The sequence below is a fragment of the Grammomys surdaster genome, unplaced genomic scaffold (genome assembly GCF_004785775.1).
Source record: "Grammomys surdaster isolate TR1022 unplaced genomic scaffold, NIH_TR_1.0 144, whole genome shotgun sequence".
NCBI lineage: Eukaryota > Metazoa > Chordata > Mammalia > Rodentia > Muridae > Grammomys > Grammomys surdaster.
In genome coordinates, this window is record NW_021604602.1 from 6,350,498 (window position 1) to 6,377,563 (window position 27,066).

The following is a 27,066-nucleotide window of genomic DNA, read 5'->3' on the forward strand; positions in this document are numbered from 1 at the left end:
TCAGCTGGAATATCTCAGCTGCAGTGGATTCATAAGCCGTTACCTGTTTACTCTAGTGTGGCTTGGCTCTCAGGGTCAAACTCAGCATGGCCCTGGTTGTTCAGCTTGCTGCCGTCCAGTCCACCAGTCCACTTAGCTTCCAGCAGCGTTTGTCGCCATCGTTCACTTATTCCTGATTTTTTCATTTTTATGTATTTTAGCTTCGTGTTTAGTGGGACATGGACATGCCACACAGCATGCATGTTTGAGAATAATCTGTGAGAGTTGACACTTTCTTAGCACCAGGTGGTTCCTGGAGACTGAACTCAGGTCGTTAGGCTGGGCCATAAGTGTCCCCCTTAGCTGCTGAGGACTCTTACCTGTGTTTTTATGTATTTATTACTTTTAAGCCAGGCACTTGCTATGTATCCCTCAGGCTAGCCTTGAACCTTGTATGTATCCCAAGCTGTTCCTAAACTCTCTGTCCTCTTGCCTGCCTCAGCCGCCTGCGTCCTGGGATTATAGGTGTATTTCACTTTGGTTTGTCTTAACACTTTAAATCCTGACTTTGTTTCTGTTATTGGTTGTGTATGTGGGGGGGGGGCATACGTGCAGTGGTGTGCATATGGAGGTCAGAGGGTAACTTTCAGGAATTGGTTCTCTCTCTTCTGCCCTGTGGGTTTCACATCAGGGATAGCACTCAGGACCTCAAGCCTATGCAGCAAGCACTTTAACCTGTCACTTCATCTCACCCACCCTGTCCTGACTTTGACCTTTCTGGCCCATGTGTCTCTCTGGCTTCTTGTCTTGGATCATTCTCTGCTGCCTAGGTTTTAGCTGTTGTTTCCTCAGTGCCTTAGTCTTAATTTCTTTCTCAGTTCCGTTTCTCAGCTGCATGTGAAATCATATTTCCCTTTTGTTCCTAAAATAGTTTGTTTTATGCCTCTTCCCCCAGGAAAATGTATCTGTTACAGTAAATGAACCTAGTGGGTATTTCTGTGAGAGCACAGATCAGTTAGGGCAGTTAAAACATAAACTAATCTATGCTCCGGCCAAGGCCGGCCTCGCTCACCTTCAGCTGTAGACCTTCTTTCTTGATAGGGAGCAGCTTTGCCAGTTCCTTCTCCAGGTCCTGTTGCCGTCTGCTTTCCGGGCCGAGTAAGGCTGTAGTCCGAGACCCCTGGAGCCGTCTCTGTGGCTTCCCTCCTGGCCAGCAGCATTCTGTCCAACCTGCTCCAGATCTCGGCTTTGGCTTAGGTGACTGCTAGGTCCTGCCACTGGCTTGAGTTTCACCTTCCTCACTGAGACTTTTTTCCTTCGCAAATAGATTTACAAGACTTGCCCAGTAAATGTTCTTCTCAGTGGTGCTTGGTAGTGCTTGGGAAGCAGAGGCAGAGAGAGGCAGGTAGATATCTGTGAGTTCGAATTCAAGGCCAGCCTGGTCTGTAAAGTGAGTTTCATAACAGCCATGGCTACACAGAGAAGCCAGAAAAATTGTTTTCCAAGTTCAGTGTGGTGGCTAATGCTACAATCTCAATACCTAGGAGGCCGAGGCAGGAGGATTGTCGTATGTTAAATTCCAGATTGGGCCACGTAGGAAGATCCTGTCTTTCCCCTGCCCCTGACTCCCACTGCTCAGCTCCGTTTTCTGTTGTTTATTTGTTCTCTTTATTCCGTTGGCTTTCTTTTCTTTTATGTGCATCTCCTGTGTGGATGTCTGTGCAAGGGTTACAGACAGATGTGAGCTGCCATGTGGGTGAATTGAGCCCAGGACCTCTGGAAGAGCAGCCAGTGCTCTCCAGCACTGAGCCGTCTCTCCAGCCCTCCTTTAGTTTTCTGTAGGTTTACCCTCTGTTCTTTTTCTAACTTATTGAATGAAAACATGTTTAATCTTTTCTTTTTTTTAAAAAAAAAAGGGTTTTATTTTTTCCTGAGAATTCTATATATGAACACAGCATATAAAACTCTATCAGAAATTTATTTATTTTTTTAATTTTATTTAATCCTTTTTTCTTTACACTTCAGATTTTATTCTCCTCCCAGTCCACCCTCTGACTGTCCCACATCCCATACCTCCTCCCTGCCCTGGTCTCCATGAGGATGTCCCCACCCCACCAGACCTCTAAACTCCCTGGGGCCTCCAGTTTCTTGAGGATTAGGTGTATCTTCTCTGACAGAACCCAGACCCGGCAGTACTCTGCTGTATATGTGTTGGGGGCCTCTTATCAGCTGGTATATGCTGCCTGGTTGGTGGTTTAGTGTCTGAGAGATATTGGGGTCCAGGTTTATTAAGACTTCTGGTCCTCCTACAGGGTCACTGTCCTCCTCAGCTTCTAGCTTTAACCTTATTCAACCACAGGGGTACTCTTTTTTTTTTGTTTGTTTTTTTTTGTTTTTGTTTTTGTTTTTTCGAGACAGGGTTTCTCTGTGTAGCCCTGGCTGTCCTGGAACTCACTCTGTAGATCAGGCTGGCCTCGAACTCAGAAATCCACCTGCCTCTGCCTCCCAAGTGCTAGGATTAAAGGCGTGTGTCACCACCGCCCGGCCACAGGGGTACTCTTATCTTGTTTTTAAATGATACACTCAAAACTCATGATAGATACTAAGTTGTATCAAGTATATGGGACCTGAGTAGCCTGTTATTTCAGTTTTTATCCCTCTTTAACTCTTGATTCTAAGCAAGCAGCTTTAGTTCCTTTTAAAATTATTGGGTGAGCATGCGTGCATGCTAGGGTGTGTACAGAGGTCAGAGGACAGCTCTGTGGGATTGATTACCTTCTACTGTACGTTCTAGAACTTGGACTCAGGTCACTAGAGTTGTAGAGCACGCAGGCAGTTCTACTCATAGAGCCGTCTTCCAGCCCAGACTTTTTTATTATTATTAAAGTTTTCAAAAATTACATTTATTTACTTGGTAAGGGGGTGAGGAAGGACACATTCATGGCACAGTAGTGGAGGTCTGAGGACAACTTTTGGAAGTTGGCTTTTTCTTTCCATCATATGAATCTCAAGAAAAGGACTTCAGGGTTAGCGGCAAGCCCCATTTGCTGCTGAGCCATTTCACTGACCCGTGTCCATGTCCTTTACTGAGTCCTTCTGGTTCCATTGTCATTGTGCTTCTCTCCCTTTCTCCTAGGTTCACTCAGTCTCTTGTGGGTTCTTTTTTTTCTTTTTTTCTTTTCTTTTTTTTCTTCGAGACAGGGTTTCTCTGTGTAGCCCTGGCTGTCCTGGAACTTACTCTGTAGACCAGGCTGGCCTCGAACTCAGAAATCCACCTGCCTCTGCCTCCCAAGTGCTGGGATTAAAGGTGTGTTCCACCACTGCCCGTCGTGGGTTCTTTTTTTAAAGCATGTCTTGACTGCTGGGTGGTGTGTGCGCTGCTCTTGCTTGTCACCCCTCGACAGCTATAGCCTGTGCCTCGTGTCTCTCCTGCTCCCTCCTATCCTGACTCTTCCCAGTTATTAGAATGAGTGATCCTTAAAAATGTGAATGTAATGTCATTTCCAGGCTTAAAGTATTTCAACGATACTTATTTACTTGTTTGTTTGTTTTATTGAAGCAAGGTCTCATGTGGCCCAGGCTGGCTTCCCACTGGCTATGTAGCCAAACATGACCTTGAACTTATGACCCTTTTCCTTTTATCTGCTACTACTGAGATTATATACAAAGTCTACCATGCTTAGAGTATTGATTCTTGTTGATTCTACCAGGCAAACCCAAAAAGTACTTTGCCAGGAATGTAGGCTCCGTGCCTAGCATGGCTGGCATGCATGGTTTCATCCGCAGCATTGCAGATGAACAGACAACCCCAAACCATGACTCACTCCACTACCCGAGTGAGCCCTTGCCTTCCTATTTGCAGTTCTTCTGTTCTTTTTCTAACTCACTGGGTTTTGCTTCATCCTCCCCCCATAAGCATTAATCTTCTTGACACTTACGTGCTGGTTTCTTGCCCTTTGGTCCCTTTGGTCCTGTTCTCTAGAGGGGAACTTACCCACTCTATTATCAGAGCAGTGCCATGGTTTGTCTTCCCCTTGACTAGAATGTGTGCCTGTGTAGCTACCAGGCTCGCTCCCTGACCCTCTTCTGATTTCTCACTGTGGTGGTCTGAATGAGAAGGGCCTCCATTGGCTCAGATGTTTAAGTGTATGTTTCAGTAGGTGGAACTGTTCTGGAAGGATTACAGATGTGACATTGTTGGAGGAGATGTGTCACTCGGGGTGTGTTTGGAAGTTTCAACACTTTTACCGTTTCCAGCCTCTGCCTCCAGCTTGTAGATGAAGATGTGTGCTCTCAGTTGTCCCTAGCGCCGTGCCTCTGCTCTGCCATTATGGGCTTTAACCCTCTGAAACCATGAGCCAGAAATGAATGATTTCTGTTATTAATGACCTTGGTCAGTTGTTTTATCACAGTAATAGAAAAGTAACTAAGATAGTGTGTGTATGTGATTCTGCTACTCCTCTCCAGACGGGGACCGCCATCTCACCTCAGTCCGTTTTTGGGATGTGGGGTGGGAATATAGCTTTTCCCTTCAATAGAGCTTCATTCTGTACAAAGTCATGGTAGTCCTAGAACTCATTCTATAGCTCAAGACGGTGTTGAACTCATGGTGATCCTTCTCTATCACCTGAGATCGTGGATGTGATCACCGTCCATAGTTTAGATGATGTGTCTTCCTAGTCCTTATTACTATCTGAATCTTACCCAACTTGTTTGTGCCTCCTGATCGGACACAAGGAGGTATTATCTACCATCTTTACTCTTGAGACCTTAGCGTCTGAAGCAGTACCTGGCACTTAAGTAGAATTTAAGAAGACCAGCCTCGTGAACTGTGACAGAGCTTATCTAAGGTGACGTAGTAAGAAATTCTCTATGTGGGACATAAGTGTTAGTGATTGCTTCTTAGGCCTGTTTCGTTGTTTAAAAAGTCAGTACATTTACATGGTGTAGGGTTCTCAAATGCTTTGACCCTCCTCCCCCCTCTAGCCCACTGTCAAGGTAGTGGAGAAAAGATGGTAACTAGGACAAGGGATGTGGACCTGTGTAGAAGTAGTTCTTTGAGGCAATTCCAATCTCCATTTGTCAGGATACTAGCAGTCCAGTTTAGTAGTGTCAAGATACCAACAGTCCAGATCAGAAGTGTCACCCAACACAAATTATCAACGGTAGGATCCAGCAGAAACCTCCAGGCCTCTGCTTAATTGGCCAAGTCAGCAGAAGTGACCAGGACCAGCCAGAATGCCAGAGTTCTTCTCACACATAACCAGTATTGGAGGTGAGCATGTGGCCATGTGGCTCAGTGGGTAGAACAATTAATTGCTTATCAAATACAAGGTCCCAGGTTCTGGCCAAAAGAAAACCAGAAATAACCAACATTAAGTTCACACAATACGTAGTTTTTCTTCTCCCCACCCCCCAACCCCCGACAGACTATAAGACACAAAATTCTAGGTATATTCAGTTGCAACCAAGATGCAAATTTTAGTATCTATATGTTTATGGTTAAACATTGTATGAAAACAAATTTTGTGGATTTTTAGGTTGTAAACGGAGACGCAAAGGTCAGAAGCAAGTGTAGTGATGACTGGATAGCACTGTGCAGCACACTTAAGGCTCACACACGTATATGCAGGCAAATCTCATACACATCTTCTGTTTATTTTGAGACAAGATATCATGATGTAGCTCTTGTTGTCCTAGAACTCTGTAGACCAGGCTGGTCTCAAAATCAGAGATCCACCTGCCTCTGCCTCTCCAGTGCTGGGATTAAAGGTGTGCCACCATGCCTGGCTTTATGCACATTTGTTTAAATACTTGCCAGACTATAAAAACTTTGAAGCACATCCGTAGCTTTGCCCCCTGGCACCCCGTTTTAATAAGACTTTGTAGTCTGTTTGGTAGTACACATCTGTAACCAGCACTGGGAAGCTGAAGTAGAAGGATCAAGAATTCAAAGTCACCAGAGGCTGTATACATTCTAAGAGAGCTTGGGCTGCATTGTAAGACCCTGCCTCAAAAAATCAAAACAGAGCAACATTAGCTATAGTGGCCTGTACCTTTAATCTCTGTACTTGGGAGGCAAAGGTGGGCAACTATCTGTGAGTTCAAGGTCAGCCAGGGCTACACAGTAAAGCCTTATCTCAAAGAAAGGAAATGAAAAAAAAATGTGCTTTTTTTTTTTAAGTTTGACAGACTTTCGACCTAAAATTGTTTTTTTTGACCTTAAATTGTTTGATTGTATGCCTGACAGCTCTTCCATGAGTTCTTATGTTGTAGAAATGGATGGATTTAAAGTAGTAATCTTTCTCTTAGTGTAGTTCCTGACTGTCAGTATCAGCATCTTGTTAGAACTTGTGAGATGAAGAGCCTGGGTCTTCATTTTCTGAAGGGATAGTATAGTCTAAGAGCCACTGTCTTACAAGATTGAGTCCAGGGCTTCCCACACAGTCTCAGTAAAAGCTGACCATCTGTGTATCTTTTTAAAGAGAAGGGCTCACACTGTGGCCCAGCTTGGCTTGGAACTATGTAGTCCAGGCTGGCCTGGACTAATGGCAGTCCTCTGGGTGCCGATAGTATGGTCCACCATGCCTGGCTCCTCAATGGCTATTTAAATTCGTAGATACTAGTATCTACTGTTTAGTTTGTATGTTTTCTAGGCCCCATTATTTAATGCCTACTTTGGCTAGTCACTGCACTAAATGATTTCATGCCTTGTCTCATAGCAGCTCACACCACCTTACAGGATTCATTACTTCACTATATGGAGAGGAGAAGGGGAGTCTGGGAGAATGTTTGATAGTTTGACAGTACTACATATTTCGTAAGTGCCAGTGTGCAGTTTTACTGAGGTCTGTTTCTTCAGAGCTTGAGTTGGTTCTAGTACACTATGCTGTTTTTCACTAATGTGAAAAACATACTTTGCTTCCAAAGTATGTGGCTGTCATATGCCCATGTGACAAATCATTACAATACCCATGTTCTAGATTTTCCCATAACTACAGCTTTTAGCTTCTTCACACACAATCTAGCTTCCTCCTACCATAGCCTACTGTGTGTGTGTGTTTTATATGTACTGGAGATTGAACCCATGGCCCTCATGTGTGCTAGGCAAACCCCTAACTCTTTCACTTTTTAGTTTGAGATAGGGTCTTACTAAGTTGCTAACTAGCAGCCCTCCCACTGGAGCCTCCTGGGCATCTGGGATTCCACGTCTATGGTCCAGACTTGTCTGTAGCTTTCTTAAAGATCAGAAGCAGACACTCCTTTTCTTACTAGTCACTCACTTAGATTGTGTCAGAGCTGGGAGATGAGACAGGCCTTTGAAGTCATAGTGCCTGCTGCATCTTCCCATTTATGACATCACATAGTACAGGCTACTGCACGGGAAAACAAAGACTATTTCCTGTTCTCAAACCACAGTAGTCAACACAGAAGACTTCTGTAACTGTAAAAAGTAGATTTCTCTATCAACAAACAGCTCTGAGGACTGGACGCTCAGCTGCTGGATGTCCTTTAATCTAGTTGTTTTCATACTGTCTGAGTGGTACCAACATCAGCTCCCAGGGCATGAAGGCTCAGTCAGCCCTTTGAAGACTTATCCCACTTCAGACCCAGTTCAAGTCAGCCAGAACTTCTGATGAGTTGGCTACAAATTGAGATTTCCATAACTCTCCCAGGTTGGTTTTTCTTAAAGTGGCTCACAGAACTTATGAAAACACTGTTCTCAATATTTGCCAATTTTAAAGGATTAAAATTTTTTTATCTACATTTCTTTGTTGTGTTGGTGTGTGTATGCCATTGACAAGCATGTGGAGGTCAGACAACTCATGGAGTCAGTGTATGGGGATTGAACTCAGGTTGTCAGGCTTGGCAGCCCTTACCTGATGAGCCATCTCCCTGGCTCTGTAAACAATACTTGAAGGAACACACATAAGCAGGTAGATGAGGAAGTACATAGGGCGAAGTCTGGAAGGGGCCAAGCCCAGGGGCTTTTCGTGTCAGTGGAGTTGGGTGCAGCACTTTCCCTGCCCATGGGCAAGTTCTTGTTCCGCCTGTAAGCCTCCATGCGTTCAGTTGTCTGGATGCCCTCTGAACCCTGTTCTTGGGGTTTTGTTTTGTCTTTAGTACTTGTTATTGTTACTGCTTATTGATTTTGTTGCTGTTGCTGTTCTGCTGCTGTTTTTGAGCTAGTGTCTCACTGGATTGGGAATTTAATATGTACCCCAGGCTGGCCTTCGACCCTCAGTTATCTTCCCACCGTAGCTTCTTGAAGGCTGGGATCACAGGTGTGCACCACTGTGTTAAATACTTACATTTTTTGAGACAGGATCTTACTGTGTAGCCCAGGTTACCTGGTCCTTCTAGTTCTTCTGTTTAGTGGTGGGCTAGGACATGGCCTGCCATACCTGGATTTTATTTTCACTGTTTTCCAGATTGGCCTTGACCTTATGAACTCATGGTCCTACCACTTTGCCCTCCCAAGCAGCTGAGCCTATAAATGTGTACCTCTATATCTGGCTCCTTTGGGGTTTCTGTGGAGATTATGTGTTGTATTGGGCATATGGAGGTTTTTAGTAGACTAGGTAAGGAAACCCACTGAGGCCTGTCTGATGATACTCTTCACCAGTCTGTCCTCCAGAGTGGGCGGCACACAGAGTGTGGGCGGCACATCGAAATCCCAGCACTTGGGAGTTGGAGGCAGGAAGATGAGACGTTCAGGGCCATCCTCAGCCACATAGTGATGCTGGCCTGACTGTGAGACCCTGTCTCAGACACAGAGACAGGACAGAGAGGGCTCATCATCTGCTGTCAGGCAGGGCGGGTCACGGGATTACGGTTAGGACCCTCCCTGGAGGGTGGGAGTGGGGTGGACAGAGACATATGGTAATATAGGTACTCAGTGTTTTCATCTTATAAATTAACTGGCACTTTCACTGATGGGTAAATTGCTGTATTATACAGCTCTGACTTCAGAGTTTATTTTATATCTTTAAAAAATTATACCATATAAAATTCAGTAAGGTATAACTGACTAGAAAATTCAGTTTTGCTTACTTTGCTTCTTAGTTTCAAGTCTTTTTTTTTTTATCACATACACATTTTCAACAGGCAACTAAATAGGAAATATTTTCAAAATATAAGAGATTAAATATTTGTTTCTATGCTGACTATGATGTAGTTCTTGGTGGAATGCATTTAAGAAATGCAAGTTTGTGTTATTTACTTAAAGTGGTATATAGGTTTGGGGCTTTTGGTCATGGTCTCCCGTACCTGGATTTTACTGAAATTGAATATCCTCCAAAACAGTGATGTCAGGAGTTGTCGGGTTTTGGAGTATCTCAGATTTTGGATTTTTGGGTTAGGGATGTGTGACTAGTAAAGCTTATGCGAATATCCTCAACTTTGAAGAAACTCAAATTTAGATGATGCTGAACCTGGGACATTTGAGATAAGAGATTGTCATGTAGACTAACTAGCTAATAACCCGAATAGTACCTGGTTCAGGCCAGGCAGCTGGTCATTTTACAGGCTCTCACTCCTGCAGACTCACTCCCCAGGCTGCGGCTGCCAGCGAGGACCTGTGTTATCTCCACTTTTCTATTTTGTGCAGTAGTGATGTGGAAGGTAGGTAGCTTGTCTGAGCTCACAGGGCTGACCTGAGTCAAATCTGTGTGTCCTGGTGTCACCTCTGTTAATCACTCTTTAGTGTACTGTTGGGTTTCAGTCAGGGTCTTTTCTCCAGATGTTACTGTAATAGAGACTCTGACATACAGTGTTGTTCATTTTTGGAGTTTCTCAAGTTAGGGTCTGTGTGGAGAATGCATTTGAATTCACAAGGAGGAATGGATCAGTTCCTTTTAAAGTGTTACTATCATGTTGTTTGCCAGGGATTCAGACATAGCAGTGTATTTGGTCACAGTGAAGGCAGGTGGTTTCTGGAATGGGTCAGTTCCTGAGGGGCAGTCTCCTAGTGCCCTTCTCTGACTGATGTGCTCTGAGAAGGGCCTGGCTGACTGGAGCTTTTGTCCTTGTTTGCTTTCATCGTTATTCACACAGTGTGAGGTCTTAGAATGTTGTGAAAACAGCACATGCACTTGGACTTGCTGTTCACAAGAAAACCAGAGGGCATTGTGCTAAGGAGCCTTCACATTGAAGGCTGAATCTGTTGCCGTATCCTGTGGAGGGACAGATTAGATCTTCCCAGAGCATGAAGGTAGTAAGTGGTTGCCTATGGCTGCATTAGCTTTTGCTGTTAGCAGGTATGTGTACTATCTCCAAGCTGAGCTGCTTAGCTTTCCATAATTGTGCAGCCTTACCTATTAGCAGGTTGTACTCGCACACACCTTTAAGCCCAGCACTAAGGAGGCAGAGGCAGGTAGATCTCTGTAGCTTTGAGGCCACCTGGTCTACATAGTAAGTTCCATAATAGAGTTACATGGTAAGACCCTGTCTCAAAACAAACAAACAAACAAACAAACAAACAAAAAAAAACAACAAAGAAAAGCAAAGGATACAAAGGTACCTATTTCTGTCATCTTTCATATATTTGCATACAGAATTTAGAATTTTGCATCTATTCCTGTTGGCCAGAATCTGATTAGTGAACATCTGCCTGAGTTGTTGAGGTATGAAGCTTCAGAGGGCATTCGGGAAAGAGCTGTAGGAGGAGGCTTCAGCCGTAATTGATCAGGACACAGCCAGCGTGAGAACTGTCAAACTCACTTCTGCCTACTTAGTTGCTGTCTCCTAATGAAGGGGGCTTGGGGGGGGGGCTGTGATCAGAACACACCTGTGAGCCTTGCTCTACATAAATGAGTATATTTGCATAATCCTAGACTTCATGAGTTTTGCAAAGCATCTGTATTTCTTTACTTTGTGTTATAACCAGTACATGCGTTGGTTCTGACAGCCCGATGTTGCTCTCTGATGTAGTAACAAGAAAATCACAATGGAAGGCAAAGACACTGAGAAGTGAAGGCTTTGGTTTTGTTTGTTTCCTGAGATAGGTCTCACTGTCATTTGGGCTTGTTCCTCCTGCTGTAACCTGCTGGGGATGGGAGTGGGTAGGGATGGGGAGTAGGGGATGGGGGAGTGGAGATACAGGGAGGGAGAATGAGAGAGAGAATGTGTTAGGTTTCTGGGTGTAGTATATTTACAGTGAACAAAATCAGAGTTCTGTTACACTCAGTATGAAATGGTTGTTTGGTTGCAGTTTATTTCTTTGGTTGAAGTTGCTGTATCTTTTTTTAATTGATTATTTTATTTATTTACATCTCAAATGTTAAACATGTGTTTATGTTCTCAGTTTCCTCTCCCCACCCCACCCCTCCTCCATCCCCCTGCCTCTATGAGGGTCCTCTCCCACTCACCCACTCACCCACTCACCCACTCACCCACCCACCCACTCACCCACTCCTGCCTCAGCTCCCTAGCATTCCTCTACCCTAGGTCATCGAGATTCCACAGGACCAAAGGCTCCCCTCTCTTTGATGCCAGACAAGGCCATCCTTATGCAGCTGGAGCCATGGGTCCCCCGCCATGTGTACTCTTTGGTTGGTGGTTTAGTCCCTGGGAGCTCTGGGGGTCTGGTTGGTTGATATTGTTGTTCTTCCTATGGGATTGCAATCCCTTCAGCTCCTTCAGTCCTTCCCCTAACTCCTCCATTGAGGTCCCCACGCTCAGTCCGATGTTTGGCAAAGTGTATCCACATCTGTATTGGTTAGGCTCTGTCAGAGCCTCTCAAGGGACAGCTATATCAGGGTCCTGTCAGTAAGCACTTCTTGGCTTCCACAATAGTGTCTGGGTTTGGTGTCTGCCGATGGGATGGATCCCTAGGTGGGGCAGTCTCTGGATGGCCTTTCCTTTGGTCTCTGCTACACTCTTTGTCCCTGCATTTCCTTTTGACAGGAAGAATTCTGGATTGCTATTTTTGAGGTGAGTGGGTGGCCCCATCCCTCAACCAGGGCCTGTGCCTATCCCTGGGATATGGTCTTTACGAAGTTGTTATCTTGAGAGCAGAAGTGAGGTTTATTTGAAAGGCACCTTTCTCTAATTTTTTGATGTCAGGCTTACATGCATTAGTCACACTGTTCAGTGAATTCTCCTCCTACCCCCAATATGTAGCCTAGGTTGGCCCTAAAGTCATACATATAGGCAAGGATAACTTTGAACTCTGATTCCCCTGCCTCTGTGTCATGAGTGCTGGGATTACAGGTGAGGGCCATCATACCTGGTTCATATAGGCAGGGACTCTGCCAACTGAGCCGCATCTCCAGCTCTCGAGTGCTTTTTTTATGAATAGTTGTATAGACATACAATTGCTGGTGTGTCTTCATGCTTGGATTTTGGTTGATTTGGGCCTTCAGTGTGGAGTTTGTGCTCCCCTCTCCCCAAAGAAATCTCTCCCTGCTTTCTAGGAAGTGCTTGAACTTGTAACCCCTGCCTTGGTCTTAATGACAGTTGGGATTTCAGGTGCGCTCAATTGCATCCAACCTGTAGTTTCCAAGTAGCTTGGCCTGTTAATCTGCATTTAATGCAGCCCTGACTTTGTGGTCCACCAATACACTTAGCATTCTCTCTGCTCCACCTACTAACTCTCTTCCAGGTGTCTTTTAACTTTTCAGTGTTAAAGTGTTTAAATGCTGAGCGTTTAAAAACAGTTGTATGTAGGATGAACTAGAGGCTATTTCTTCCAAATGAAGGATAGCTTAAACGTTTAGCTCCTCTCCTCTTCTTCCTCCTCCTCTTCTTCCTCCCCTTTCTCTCTCTCTCTTTTTTTTTTTTTTTCGAGACAGGGTTTCTCTGTTTAGCCCTGGCTCTCCTGGAATTCACTCTGTAGACCAGGCTGACCTCAAACTCTCAGAGATCTGCCTTCTTCTGCCTTCTTCTGCCTCCCGAGTGCTGGGACTGAAGGCCTGGGCTCTACTGTCAGCTGTTTTGCCTTTTCTGAACCCTCTAGAAGAGTGTATAGTTAATGTAGGGCATGTGGAAGGCCCAGGGTTCAGCTGCAGATACCACCAAATACAACAAGAGGAAAAAAAATATGTTTGTTTTTAGTACATCCTGACTGAAGTTTCCCCTCCCTCCATTTCCCTCATTTCTTCCCACACTCCTCCCCTCTCTCCCAGATCCACTCCTCCATTTCCTTTCAGAAAAGAGAAGGCTTCCCAGGAATATCCACTAAAAAATTTTTTTAGGTCAATGTTCAGCCCTTTTGAGAAAGATGTGGGTTCATAGTTTATATCAGCATTAGAGGAAAGAAATCAAGAAACAAACTTGGAACAGTTGGGCTCCAGAAGAGTTCTTTGGGAACAGCTACCTCCATCTGTCCTGTGGCCAGAAAAGAGTACACTGAACCAGCCATACTCTGAGAGACCGGTCTCTGTCTCTTTGTTTGTTGCTTTGCTGACTTCAGACATTTATAATGTGCATTCATGGGTTGTGCATATAGGGAAGCCCAGTGACGTCACAGCAGTCACAGAAGCATGAAGGAGACACCAGTGGCCTTTGTCAGCTTGAAACTTAGGACTTGACCTGCTGAGAAGAGACCCTCAGCTATTGGCCATAGCCATCACCACTCATGCATTTGGCTGAGCGGACAGGAAGCTCTGCTCTGAGATCAGTTTTACTATTTTTCAAAGCACATATTTTCTGTGACCCTATGCTAGGACATAATATACCTTTAAAACAAGTTTATTTTTATGTCATGTGTAAGTGTCTATATGTGTGTTTGTGAGCTACCACTATGTGGGTGTTGGGAACTGAACCCAGGTCCTCTGCAAGAGCTTCAAGTGCTTTTAACTGCTGAGCTGTCTCTCCAGCCCCACAACTTGCTTTTACACTATCTTCATTACTTAATGGCAAGGAGTGGTTTTGAGGAATGAGTCAGTGGGAATTTAGTTGCTGTGTAAATATTGGTAGAATTTAGTTTACGTAAACTAAGACAGCCATAAAGTCAATCAGGACCAGTTGTAGATACCAGTGTAGGATGAAAGGGAGTATGTGTGATGCTACTAGAAACCTTTTGACATGTAGTTAGTGTCTGTCCCTCCCTTCTTCCCTCCCTCCCTCCCTCCCTCCCTCCCTCCCTCCCTTCCTTGTCAATGTATTTATTTGGGGATGGATATGTGTGGAGGTCAGGGGGCAACTTGTTTGAGTTGTGGGTTACTGAATTCAGACTGGTCATCGGGCATGGTGGCACGTGGGCATGGTGGCACGTGGGCATGGTGGCACGTGGGCATGGTGGCACGTGCTTCTGCCCTGCCCACTGCTCCTCTTCGTCCCTCATCTCTCTCCCTCTCGTTCTCCTTCCCTTTTCCTTTCTCTTTCCTCCTCTTCTTCCTCCTCCTCTTCCTCTTCCTCCTCCTCTTTCTTCTTTTTCTGTAGGTGACCCTGGCCTAGAACTCGCTACGCTGCTCAGCTTGGCCTTGAGTGTATGACAGTCTTCTTCCTCTAGCTTCCTGAGGCCACTCTGCCCAGCTTGAACAGTGTTTTCTAAGAATAAATTGATAGGAGTTGGATTTGTATGGAAGGAAAGACGACTCTGTGGTGACAAGCTGCTCTTTGTGACGTCTGCCAGTTAAACTGACTGTCGGGAGCCGGCTGAGGCCACCATGGACGCTTCTTCTAGGCTGCAGTTTGCATTGCCCGCTGTGGGGTTACTAGGACTGTATAAAGACCTACTAATTTTATGCACTTGTGGGTTTTTTTTTTTTAATGTGATAGGAAAAGAGAAGTGTGTGAGTGGCTCCTGCTGACATGGCGTATGAAAGAAGTCATGTCTCCTTCCCAGGGGAGAGAAGCTGTGAGAGGAGGACAGGGATGATGGACCACACCGGTGCCAAGGGAGTTGTCTGTGGCTTGAGATGGCAGAGAGCATGGGTCTCCTGCCTAGGCTGCAGCCACCTAGTGTCCTTGGTCACTTGTCATAGCTGGTCTCTGTTAATATAGACAGCATATTGAGTGACCTTTCCTACTAATCTCCTGCTGTTTCTTTGACAACACAGCAATATAGTAAGTCCAAAAATGCCATCATTTAATATACAATTATTCATGCAAATCTATTTTTTCATTTATGAATAAGATGGCATCTCACTATGTAGCTTTGACTACACTAGAACCTGCCTCTTCTCATCTCCTTTCTGAGGACTGGATTAAATAAAACCTCACAGCACCACCATGCCTGGTTTCTATACTATTTTTTTGAAGTCCATATTAATTTATTCTACAGTTCCTCATTCTGTCTATATTTGGGTCCTTGAACACAAGACAGACAGGACTCCTCTATTTCTCAATGCAGTGTTCTTTGCAGTATACTCAAACATGATTTTTTAAAAAAAGGCATGAGCTACCTAGGTCCTGCATGTCCTCCTCTGGGCTAAGTGTAGTACTCCTCACCTGCAGCAAGGAAATCTGTCTTTGCAACAGACAGAAATATGCAACCGATGAAAATGTAGAGTTGTGGAACCCAGTTCCAACAGACACATTGACAACACAACTACTGAATCTAAGGCTCAGAAGTCACTGCAGAAGAGTGGGTGGACAGAGGGTAAGAGCCAGAGGAACAGGGGTTTGCTGTGAGGGTGTGTCTCCTGGGAATGTCAGAAGTTCCATTCATAAAGCCTCACCAACACAGTGCCTGAACATGAGCCACATAAGGAGGTCACCAATAGACATGCTAGTATGGAAAGGGGAAAACTATAGGCCTCACTCAGCTCGGCCAAGAACTACAGGCAGCCGAGGACTGCTAAGAGCAGGAGAAATAGTCTTCCTTGGGAAAAAGGATATATTATATATATGCTTCAGAGCTAAATCTAGACTTTCTAGTGGTAGAAAGTCTAGCTGAACTAGTGGTGGTGGCATACTCTTTTAATCCCAGCATTTGGAAGGAGAGGCAGGCGATCTCTGTGAGTTTGAGGCCAGCCTGGTCTACAGAGCTAGTTAGTTCTAGGACATCCAGGGCTACACAAAAAAACCCTGTCTTGAAACAAAACAGCAACAACAACAAAAAAACAGGGACCAGTTCTCAGGAGTCTGAGGCATGAGGATTCCTATGAGTGCAAGACCTCAAGTCTGGCCTATGTAGCAAGACACTATCTCAGAAAACTGAGAGAGAAGGCCAAATATTATGGCATGTGCTTCCATCTCCACAGGCACACTGCAGAGACAGGTAGATATCTGTGAGTTGAAGGCCAGCCAGCCAGGGCTATACAGAGAGAGCTTCACCTAGACAGACCCTGTCTCAAAAAAATAAAATAAAATCCTGAAGAAAGACAAAAAGAAAACAGATGAAGTTAGCTGGTGGGTAAAGGTTAAAAGTGTGCTTCTGGGAGATGGCAGTAGGTAAAGCTCTTGCCACCAAGCCTTTTAGGTCCTACATGGTGGAAGGAGAAATCTACCTCCCCAGATTTCCCCAACTTCACAGGTGCACCATCACACAAGGTTCACATCCTGTACACCAAGTATGATTATGAGCGCTGTGAAGCAGGCTGGTCACCACCCTGGGCCCCTCTTTCCTGTAGGGTAAGAGTTGGAAGGAGACTGAAAGGCTGCTGCATAGCAGGGGATTTGAGGATTGCTTTGTTTTACTCAGCAACTTGAGTTGGAAAATGTAAGAAAATCATCTATGTGCTTTACCACATATACTAACCCTAAGGCTTGTGTAAGGTCAGGAAAACAATAACATGAGACTTACGCAGCCTGAAGGAACTATTACCTGGTGATTGACTGTTTGTGTGTTTGATACAGAATCTCTCTCTGTAGACCAGGCTGGCCTAGAACTCACAGATTTACCTGCTTCTTCCTCCCCAGTGCTGAGATAAAAGGCATATGCCTCCATGTCTGACCACTCCCTAATTCTTGATGTCTTTAATTGACCAGTGCTATCTTAGCATTTTTGGTTTTTTTTGTTTTTTTGTTTTTTTCGAGACAGGGTTTCTCTGTGTAGCCCTGGCTGTCCTGGAACTCACTCTGTAGACCAGGCTGGCCTCGAACTCAGAAATCCACCTGCCTCTGCCTCCCAAGTGCTGGGATTAAAGGTGTGCGCCACCACCGCCTGGCCTATCTTAGCATTTTTACAAAAGCGCAGACTTTCCTTCTTCGTGGCTCTTTCAAGGAGAACTTTATTACTGATTTATTGTGAACTGTTGATGTTGTTGAGTGACTTGTTTGAGACAGGGTTTCACTGTGAAGTCCTGGCTGGCCTGGACTTGCTACAGCACACCTGACCTGTTTTTGCTTCCTGGGTGCTGGGGTTGCACCTGTGATTGGTTCTAGGCATGTGCTAGCATGCCCAGCTTCTTCAGGGAGTGCCTTAAAGATGCTCCCTCACTCCCCAGAACAGTCTTAGAGCTGAGGATGACCTTGAGCTTTCGATCCTCTTGCCTCCCAAGTGCTAGGGTTTTAGTGTCTTATCAACTCCTCTGTGTGTTGGAGCCAAACCCGAGTTTTGTGCTTGCTAGACAAACATTCTATTGACTGTGCTCTATCTCCACCTCGGTTGGTTGGTTGGTATAAAACAGTCTCATACTGTAGCCCAGGCTAGCCTGGAACTCTCTATGTAGTTCAGGGTGGCCTTGAATTTGTGGCAGTCTTTGTGCTTCAACCTTCATCATATCCTACAAAATAGTTATTTTCTTAGAGTTTAAAATGGGTATCTTTTGCAAAAATAAAAGCATTTTCTTTCCTTCCATTTGAGATATTGGCAGTCCTGTTTGGAATAGAACTACATACCTCTATGCATATTTAACAGAAGGGTCTATTAAAAATAGGTTATTTGAATATGACAGCATTTAAATGTGATGAGATCTGGTGTTAGAATGTGTGCAAATTGACTTTATCTAATGTTTATTCATAGTTTTTCTTTAATGAAGAAATTAGTATTTCATTAGCCTAAGTGAGACACCAGGACAGCAATTTATAGTGAGTGACTCTTTTTGTGATGAGCAGGAATCTGTACACAGAGTGCCACAGTCTGAGGAGGTGGTAGAGATGCAGTTTCCCAGCTTACTACAGTCATTAAAAAAACCTACTCTGTACCTGGGCAAGGTGGCACATGCTTAGGCTATTCCAGCGTCTGGGAGGCAGAGGCAGAACACTCTTGAGTTTCAAATTGGCTTGGGCTACATAAAGAGACTTGTCAAACAAAGAAAAATAAGGAGGATTGGGGGTGTGGACAAAAGAACTTAAAAGAAAAACTATTCTGAGAAAAAAAGGGGTAGATTTTATACTGTTAACAGTTTGGATTTTTTTAGTGTAAAGCTGCCTTGGGAAAAATGGCATATGATAACAACAGAAGCTTGTCATCTTAGCAGACAGTTCCTAACAGTGCAAGGCCTGGGAGAAGATGCTCTCCTGGCTCACAGCCTCTTCTCCTGCTGTCACTTGTCCCCCCTAAGGAGCCATTCTGGAGACTGTTGCTTCAAACTGTGTGCCTTTTGTGAGCACTCGCCTTTGCCCATTAGAGGTTGACAGAAAGGTGATGTGCTTGCTCACATCTGACATTGCAGCGATTGCCTGTGTTCTTAGTAGCTTGCTCTTTAGCTCACTGGTTTGCTTCTGTTTCCACCTGGTTCCCTGCCCTACCTCCCATGGCTTTGCTGCTGCTGTACATTTGAAACCTCTCTGGCATTGGTGGTAGGCACTCATCCCAGGTCAGCTCATCAGAGCATGCTAGCAGGCACCTTGCCAAAAGTTTGTTTTGGGGAAAGTGAATGGATCTGTAATACACAGTGTGGGCTGTGTACAAGAGCAAAGGAACAACTAAGACTAAGGGGGGGGAAAGCACTGTTATGGTCTGGAAAGTCATACTGGAAAAGAAGCATGCCAAAAATGTAGGTCAGGAAGAATTAGCCTGGTTTTCTCCATTTATATTTTGTCCACAAGCCTGTAAGACCGTTAGTCTTTGTGTAGGGGAATTAACATTACTTGCATGCCTTTTAAGTGCCGGGAATTATTTTGGGAACCACACCATTATCACCCCTCTTTAGTGAGATGAGTGCATTAGAAGGTAGGTCTGGCATCTGGGCTAAACTGAGCAAGAATGAAACAGCTGATTACCACAAGACACAGCCACACAGAGATGGAAGCTTAGAAGTAAACACCACCTTCAGGGGACAGTTGAGCCTGCTGTGCCTCTCACTTGGTTCCTCTATACCTAATGGTGTTTCCCTGGTTATGGCATAGGAGCTGCAGTAGTAGCTGTTACACAGGCTTAGTGTACTGGGTTAAGAACTGATGTGTGTACAGTACTGCAGACTATAAAGGCTCCGCCAGTATTTGATGGTGGAGTTTGTGTGGGGTTTGAAGGTTTGTTTGCTTTGGTTTGGGTTTTGTTAGGTTGGTTTTCTGTTTTTATAGAAGGTAGTTAGTTGTAGCATTTTAGTCAGCAAAAGGATTGTGTTTGTATCTACGAGTCTCTTCTGGATCTCTTGGCTCCTTTTCCTTTATTGTTTTCTGTTACAAACATTCAGTAACACTTTCTATGTGCCAGGCCCACTATTAGGAGATAGTGTGGTCAGTGATGCAGACAAGATGCTGACCCTTGAAACACTGAGACTGTATAGTTGATTGGCAGTATTATTCCTGCTGAGGTAAGTGAGTCCAAGCCTACTGATTTCTTAGTTTGCTGATATATATGTAGATACACACATCCATGGCTGCCGTGTGTGTGTCTCAGTGTGTGTGTCATTGTGTCATACATGTACTTGGCTTTTTACATAGTGGCTTTTTTGTTGTTGTTTGTTTTTGGAAATAGTGTTTCACTGTGTGGCCTTGGGTCTGGTACTCACTCTGTAGATCAAGCTGACATTGAGCTTTCAGAGATCATCCACCTGCCTCTGCTTCCCAAGTTCTTTACGTAGTGTTAATGCTAATTGTGCAGATATTTGGATGTGAGTTGAACTGAAGGGAGCGAGAGAAAGGTGAATTGTTGTAGGCGCTTTACACGATTAAACTGCCTCAAGGGTAGGTAGGGGGAGGCGTGACTGCTGCACAGACTGGACAGTTGTTATCTGTGCGTTACCCGTTTGCCTCTATATATTATAAATGGAGGTAGTGAACATATTTGAGGATGGCTGTGTGGTATTTTCATCACTAGGCAGTTGTGTCACTCAGCTCTGAATGCTTAGTGTCTCCTGTGGCTTACAAAGTGTGGTGGTTTGAATATGATTGGCCCATGCAAAGTGGCACTATTAGGAGGTGTGGCCTTGTTGGGGGAAGTGTGTCACTGTGTAGGCAGGCTTTGTGGTGTCCTAGTGCTCTAACTCCGCCCAGTGTGGAAGAGAGTGCCCTCCTGGCCAGTCTCCTCCTATCTGCCTTTGGATCAAGACAGAATTCTTGGCTCTTCCAGCACCATGTCTGCCTGGATGCTGCCATGCTTCCCACTATGATGACAATGGACTAAACCTTTGAAACTGCAAGTCAGCCCCAATTAAATGTTTTCCTTTTGTAAGAGTTGCCTTGGTCATGATATCTCTTTCAGCAATAAAACCCTAACTAAGACAGAAAGCTTTACTTTTTCTCCAGTTCCAGAACATGAGTGGGCCAACCCCAGGCATTAGACTGTGTACTAATTCTTGATGGGCACTAGAAGTCTCAAGTCTAAGTTAAAACTGTGGAACAGTTTTTATATGGCAGTTTATTCTGGATTTCATGTTTTAAGATGACATGCCTGTAGCTCTCCTTTTCCCCTGAAGTAGGTATTTTTTGTGAGCTCAAAAATAACATTTTTATCCTTTTCATCTGAGATGTGATCAACAAGAATGATAGTAGAGGCTGGTGAGATGGCTCAAGGGGTAACAGTGCATGCAGTGCAAGCCTACAACCCGTCAGGGATCCTGGGAACCCCAGAGGACACACGGGGAATGAGAATGTAAAACACCACTTTTACAGTTCTAAAGAGTTTAAGAATGGTACCACCCAACTTCCTGCTTTTTTTCTTTTCTTTTTTCTTTTTTTTGTTAAGAGAGATGCTCAGTCTGTTTGCTTAGGTAGCCTTCTATTTTGTTGAACTTTTTAAAAAAGGAGTTGGACTTTGACAATGTATGGAGTATTGTTAAATCACTAATAATGTGGCCAAAGTTAGTACACTCTGAAGGTCGGGAAAGACCGCCTCGATGAGAGGAAGCAGCACTGTGCAGGACAATGGAGATCTGTGTGGGAACTGCAGTAGGGGAAGGTTTCTAGGCAAAAGTTGGGCTATAAGGCCAGGCTGGCATGCACACACAGACAAAAAGCCCTCTGGGAGGCTGGGGTGGCTGACCTGCTCTGTCTTGGAAAAAGAGCCCTGGAAGTTTTGTATGAGATCGACCTAGAGATTCCTCAAGATGAATCTGTCAGTTTGTATGAGATTACGTGGACAGGATAGGAGAGGTGGAAGGAAAGTGGTACAGACCAGGGATGCTGTCTAGCTAGGGTTTCCATTGCTGTGAAGAGACACCATGACCACAGCAACTCTTATAAAGGAAAACATTTAATTGAGGCTGGCTTACAGTTTCAGGGCTTCAGTCCATTATCATCATGGCAGGAAACATGGTAGTGCCGAAGCAGAGCTGGTGAAGGAGCTGAGAGTCCTACGTTTTGATCCGAAGGCAGCAAGGAGAGACTGGATGTTTTTCACACCAGGCATAATTGAGCATTTAAGACCTCAAAGCCCTGCCTCCACAACGACACTTCTTCCAATAAGGCCACACCTCTTAATAATGTCACTCCCTATAGGCTGAGCACTCACACATGTGAGGCCCAAATCTGTTAATCCCCCACAGAGGCTGAGCCATGCTGGGCCAAAACAGGATGGGCAGGCCTTAGGTGAACCCTGACACTGTTACTTGAGCAGGAAGTGCTAGAGGAAAGCATTTCAGAGGGAAGGTGTGGGATTAGGTGTAGAAAAGTGATCACAGGCAAAGAAAGAATACAAAGCACACTTTCTCCATGTGAACATTTTAATTGTTAAACTTGACAGTAAAAGGACATTTAGTCTTTTCTTGGAAAAAGACTGGTTTGTCCCGAAGTGTCTCTCAAGTATGGATGGGAAGGAGAGTGAATTCACCTTTATCATTTGCACTGCTCCTATAACACATTTAGGAGCTGTCATTTAACACATTTTTTTTTTTCCAAAAGGAGTCAGAGGTTTCTCATATCATATCAAATGCTCTGGACACCCTGGAGGATTGACTAGCGAGATCCTCAAAGCAAGCTCGTGATGTGGCGTGGTTGTGTTCACCACACACAGGCCCAAAGTCAGGGGTACCCACTGAGCTGAGGGACCAGGCAGGGTAGAAGTGTGAGCTGGAACAATTTCTCACTTATTGTACTTCAGGAAAAGAATCCACAGAGAATCTGTGACCCAAGGAAGAAAGAAATCAGGATTATTATTATTATTCTTTTTTTTTTTTTTTTTGGTTTTTTTTTTGGTTTTTTTTTCGAGACAGGGTTTCTCTGTGTAGCCCTGGCTGTCCTGGAACTCACTCTGCAGACCAGGCTGGCCTCAAACTCAGAAATCCGCCTGCCTCTGCCTCCCAAGTGCTGGGATTAAAGGCGTGTGCCACCACCGCCCGGCTCAGAAATCAGGATTATTAAAGAAGTCTCACAGACTAGAACTTTGGTCATTGTCTTTGATGGCCTAGTGGGATTGCCTTAGTTCATTAAGCTTTTATTTATCTCTAAGAGGGTTTGACTTAGTTGAGCATGGTGGACACAGGAAAAGAATGTTTTACTGTGTGCACCGTGTGGCTGGCTGGTGCCTGAGGATGCCAGAATAGACGGTTGGATTCCCTGAGGCTGGAGTTAGAGATGCTTGTGAGCCACCATGTGGACGAACACGGGTTCCCTGCTAGGGCAGCCAGTGCTCTTAACCCCTGAGCCACCTCTCCAGTCCTACTGAGTTTTTAAAGGATTGGGTCTCTAGCTGGGCAGTGGTGGCGGTCGCCATTAATCACAGCACTTGGGAGGCAGAGGCAGGCGGATTTCTGAGTTCGAGGCCAGCCTGGTCTACAGAGTGAGTTCCAGGACAGCCAGGGCTACACAGAGAAACCCTGAAAAACCAACCAAACAAACAAAAAAAGGATTGGGTCTCACTGTTTAGCTCTTTGCAGTTTTGTTTGATTGTTGAAGCCTCTCAAATGCTTCAAAGTGTGCGCACCCAAGTTGTGGGGTCTATTTTGCATTTGTTTCTTTTTGAAAAGGGTTTTTATACTATAGATCAGGCTGGCCTGGAATTTGTCAATTTCTTGCCTCAGCCTGGGTTGAGAGATGTTGGTTTGGATTTGGGTTTTCTGTAGTTTGAGACAGGCCAGGCCCCATATGGCATAAGTTAGCCTCTAGCTTTGAATTTTATTGTTGTTTTGTGGCAGGATCTCATTTTACCCAGGCTGACCTCCAGCTCATTTTATAACCGAGGGTAACCTTGGCTCTTTGGGTTTCTTGCCTCCACGCTCAAGTGCTAGGATCTCTGGTCTGCAGGCCTGGCCAGTGTATCTTTTTAAAGCATCACTTAAAACGTTCACTGAATGCTGAGGACCAATGAATAGGATGAGATTAATAGCTTCATATGCAGAGCTCTGAACTCATACATACTTTTAACATTGAAAACAATCAAGAGTAATAAAGTTTCTTCAGTATTTTTTTTTCCAGTAAATAGCATGTGTGGTAAGGTGGATTTCTATTGAGGCTAGAAACCAAGTATGACTTGATTTAAAAAAAAAAAAACAACTGGTAAGAAGTCTAAAGAAACTGGCTCTGTTACAAGTCCATGTTTAAAAGAGCTGATTGACAATTCTGATGCAAAGCATGTAGAAGCCACTAGGAACCTGAAAGCCAAAAGCTGAATTCGTAGAACCTTTAATACAGAAATTCTACTCCTTAAGGGAGTTGTTATTGTACATGTATGTACACCTGAATTCCAGAAGAGGGGATCAGATCCCATTACAGATGCTTGTGAGCCACCATGTGGTTGCTGGGGATTGAACTCAGGACCTCTGGGAGAACGGCCAGTGCTCTTATCCACTGAACAGTCTCTCTGAACAGCCCTGGATGAGAAAGTGTTACAGTTGTTCCTCCATCACTCTTGGCACATACAGAGACGCAGCTGAACCCTAGGTTATGATACATAAAAGTAATCCTGGGCCTGGAGATAAGGCTTAAGGGGGAAGAGCATGTGTAGCCTTTCAGAGGACCTGGCTCATTTCTGTGTGGTCACAGTGATGTGTGCTTTAGTCTCAGTGGATCTGATGCCCTCTGGCCTTGACAGGTGTTGTATACACATGGGGCACACGTGTGCATACAGGCAAATCACCTGTACACATAAAATAAAAATAAATCTTAAAGAACGAAAACTTCTGAAGCCATGCAAGTGCTTAAGCTGTGGAATTATTGAAGTGCTTGGGAGCCTGGGTAAACTGAGGAGCGCAGAGCCGTAGCCAAGAGAACCACTGGGTCTTAAAAGTGACCGGCAGGATTCCTGAAGGTGACCACAGAGACTGCTGTAGCTAAGGGCACAGCACAGGAAAGAGCACTGCAGAAAGAGACTCTGTCCACTGAGGCTTGGCATGCTGGCACGGAGAGTAACTGAAAGTAGAGGAGAACACTGGCCATGACCCTGCAGCCCCCCATAGTTGGTTCTCAGACATGGAATGGGGTAATAATGGTCTCAAGTTCCTAGTGTGAGGCTGCTCTGTAGTGAAGAGAAGTATTGCATTGTGAAAGAAGGTGGGTTGTGGCAAACAGGGAGCTTTCATGCTTTGATTAGTGACAGGAAAAAGCTAGTTGTCAAGAGGGAAGGTTGGGTTTAAGGCTAAATTTGCACTTAACTTTGCAAGTTTGAAAGTCTAAACTTTCCCCTTCTGCCAGATGGCCTGGAGCAGGGAAACCAGGGAGTCATGACCCCTTGAATCTGGACTGAGGCTGGCTCAAGAAGTGACTACTGCCATTATAGGGGGGTGTGAGCCCCAAGTAGTGTCACACACAGTGAGGAGGAAGTAGGACAGAAATGCACAGAGCTAGGTGATTGGCTGTTGAGAGAAGACAATCTGGGAGACAGCCATGTTGTTTGAACTGAGACTGTTGTGGTAGCCTCCTTCTACCTAGGCTCGATTGCAAAGAGCTCAGGTACCAGTAGTAGGGTCCATGATGTGTCAGAAGAATTATTGTCATGTGTGGGGAGTCACTTGAGGCTTCACAGCTCGGGTAGGCAGCACCGTGCCTGATGTGCTGCCATCAGGGGAGAGGAGCTTGCTTAGAGGAGTAACCTGAGGCAGGAGAGAGCAAGTGCCCTAGAGTCCAGATGCGTGGTCCTGCCTTCAATTCCCAGCAATGACATGGTGGCTCACAACCATCCGTGATGGAATCTGACGCCTTCTTGTGGCCCTCTTAGTGTAGATGCAGGCAGAACACTCCTATACATTAAGTAAATAAATCTTTTTTTTTTAAACCTTTCTCATTCATCTTTCTTACTAATTTTTTTTTTGGGCAGGGATAACTGTGGGTCAGGGGTCTCAAAATGTGCCCCTGGCTATCCTGGAATTGCTCTATAGACCAGCCTGGCCTGGAATTCAGAGATTGCCTGCTTCTGTCTTCTGTCTCCCAGTTGGCTGGAATTAAAGGTGTGTACCACCACTGCCAGACTCTAATTATTAGTTTAAAAAAAATTGTTAGACAGGCCAGCCTGACCCACAGAGAAACCCTGTTTCAAAAAGTTGACTGTACGTCAGTGCTGTCTCCTGTGCACACTCCCTTGTTCTGTGCTCTAGTCCACGGTTGGTGGGATAGATAGAAAGTCTTACTGGTTTTGGTTGGTTTGTGTCTTGAGGCAAGATCTCACTGTGTGGCCCTGAATTCTAGAGATTTTGCTGACCTTTGCCTCTCAAATGCTGGGAGTAAAGGTGTGCATCTTACCTGTGCTTTAACAGAGGTGAGCTGGGGAGGTAGCCTGCCTTCTTTGTGCTGGGCTTCCAGGACCACATGCCCGTCTCTGGTCCTAACTACAGAGTCCTCAGTTTGGAGCTTACTCATAGTCACAATTCTGAAGTCCTCTTTTCTACTAAGTGTTGTTACTTGGGAGTCAAACACTAGGTCATCTAGTGTCACAGCCCCTTTGGAGGAAGAGGGTACCCGGGTCTGTGGTTTGCAGTTGTGCCTGGGGTGAGGAGGAAGTGAGAGTAGACAGACATGCTTGAGAGACTGCTCCATTTGTGGGTTTGTCTTTCCCTTTCTAGTTAGTCACTTTAATGTCTGTGTAGGTATGTAAAGGCTCATTAGGCTTGGCAGCAAGTACCTGTACCCACCGAGCCCTCTCGATGGCCCTCCCCTGTGACTTTCAAGCATAGGAAGGGGATGGCTCTCCGATTCAACAGAAACAACCCAGCACATTGCACTTCCATGGGACACTTCTTGAAGAAGATACGCTTTTTGCAAAAGAAAGGAAACCTGCCAATCTGCATTCAATCCCTATGACCCAGGTAGTAGAAGCAGAAGCAGAGCCCTGACTTGTATAACTTGTCTGCCAGCCTCCAGGGCTCCACATGTCTCCTGGGGGTGCATACACGATAAATGAAAAAAAAAAAAAAAAGATGGGGGCACAGACTTCATTCCAGCAGAGACAGGTGGACTTCTGTGAGTCCTAGGCCAGCCTGGTCTACAGACTGAGTTCCAGGACAGCCAGGGCTACACAAAAAACCTGTCTCAAAAAGGAAAAAAAAAATTCTAATGGGAAGAATTGGGGAACCATTGAAAAGTCACTTTTAACTCGAGCCAGAAACTGTTTCTTTTTGACCTTGGAATGTAGTAGATGTGTTTTCTCCACATCTACTTATGGTCAGCAGAGCAGGTCTGGGTTCCAAATCCAGCTCTGACATTTGCCAGGTAGGACAGTGACCTAAAGGTGGCAGCAGAGAAGGAAGCCTTCTGTGACTGGCTCCAGCAGTGCTTCTCAGATGCTGAGGCATTGGCTCGCTTGTCAGACTACAGCTCAGGAGCTACCCCCATCGCTTCCAGGGCAGGATTTGCAGGGGGCTTGAGAGTCTGCACTGTGAGTTGCCTGGCAGTCTGTGGACCACACTTGAGTGAGCGCTAGGTAACAGAGGAGTGGGCGTAGTG

General features: G+C 45.0%; 1 protein-coding gene across 5 annotated transcripts in view; it reads left to right on the top strand.

Moving 5' to 3' along the window:
* Wdr20 (WD repeat domain 20) overlaps positions 1–27,066 on the top strand; it is a 78,029-nt gene that overhangs the window by 13,682 nt on the left and 37,281 nt on the right. The window lies entirely within an intron of this gene.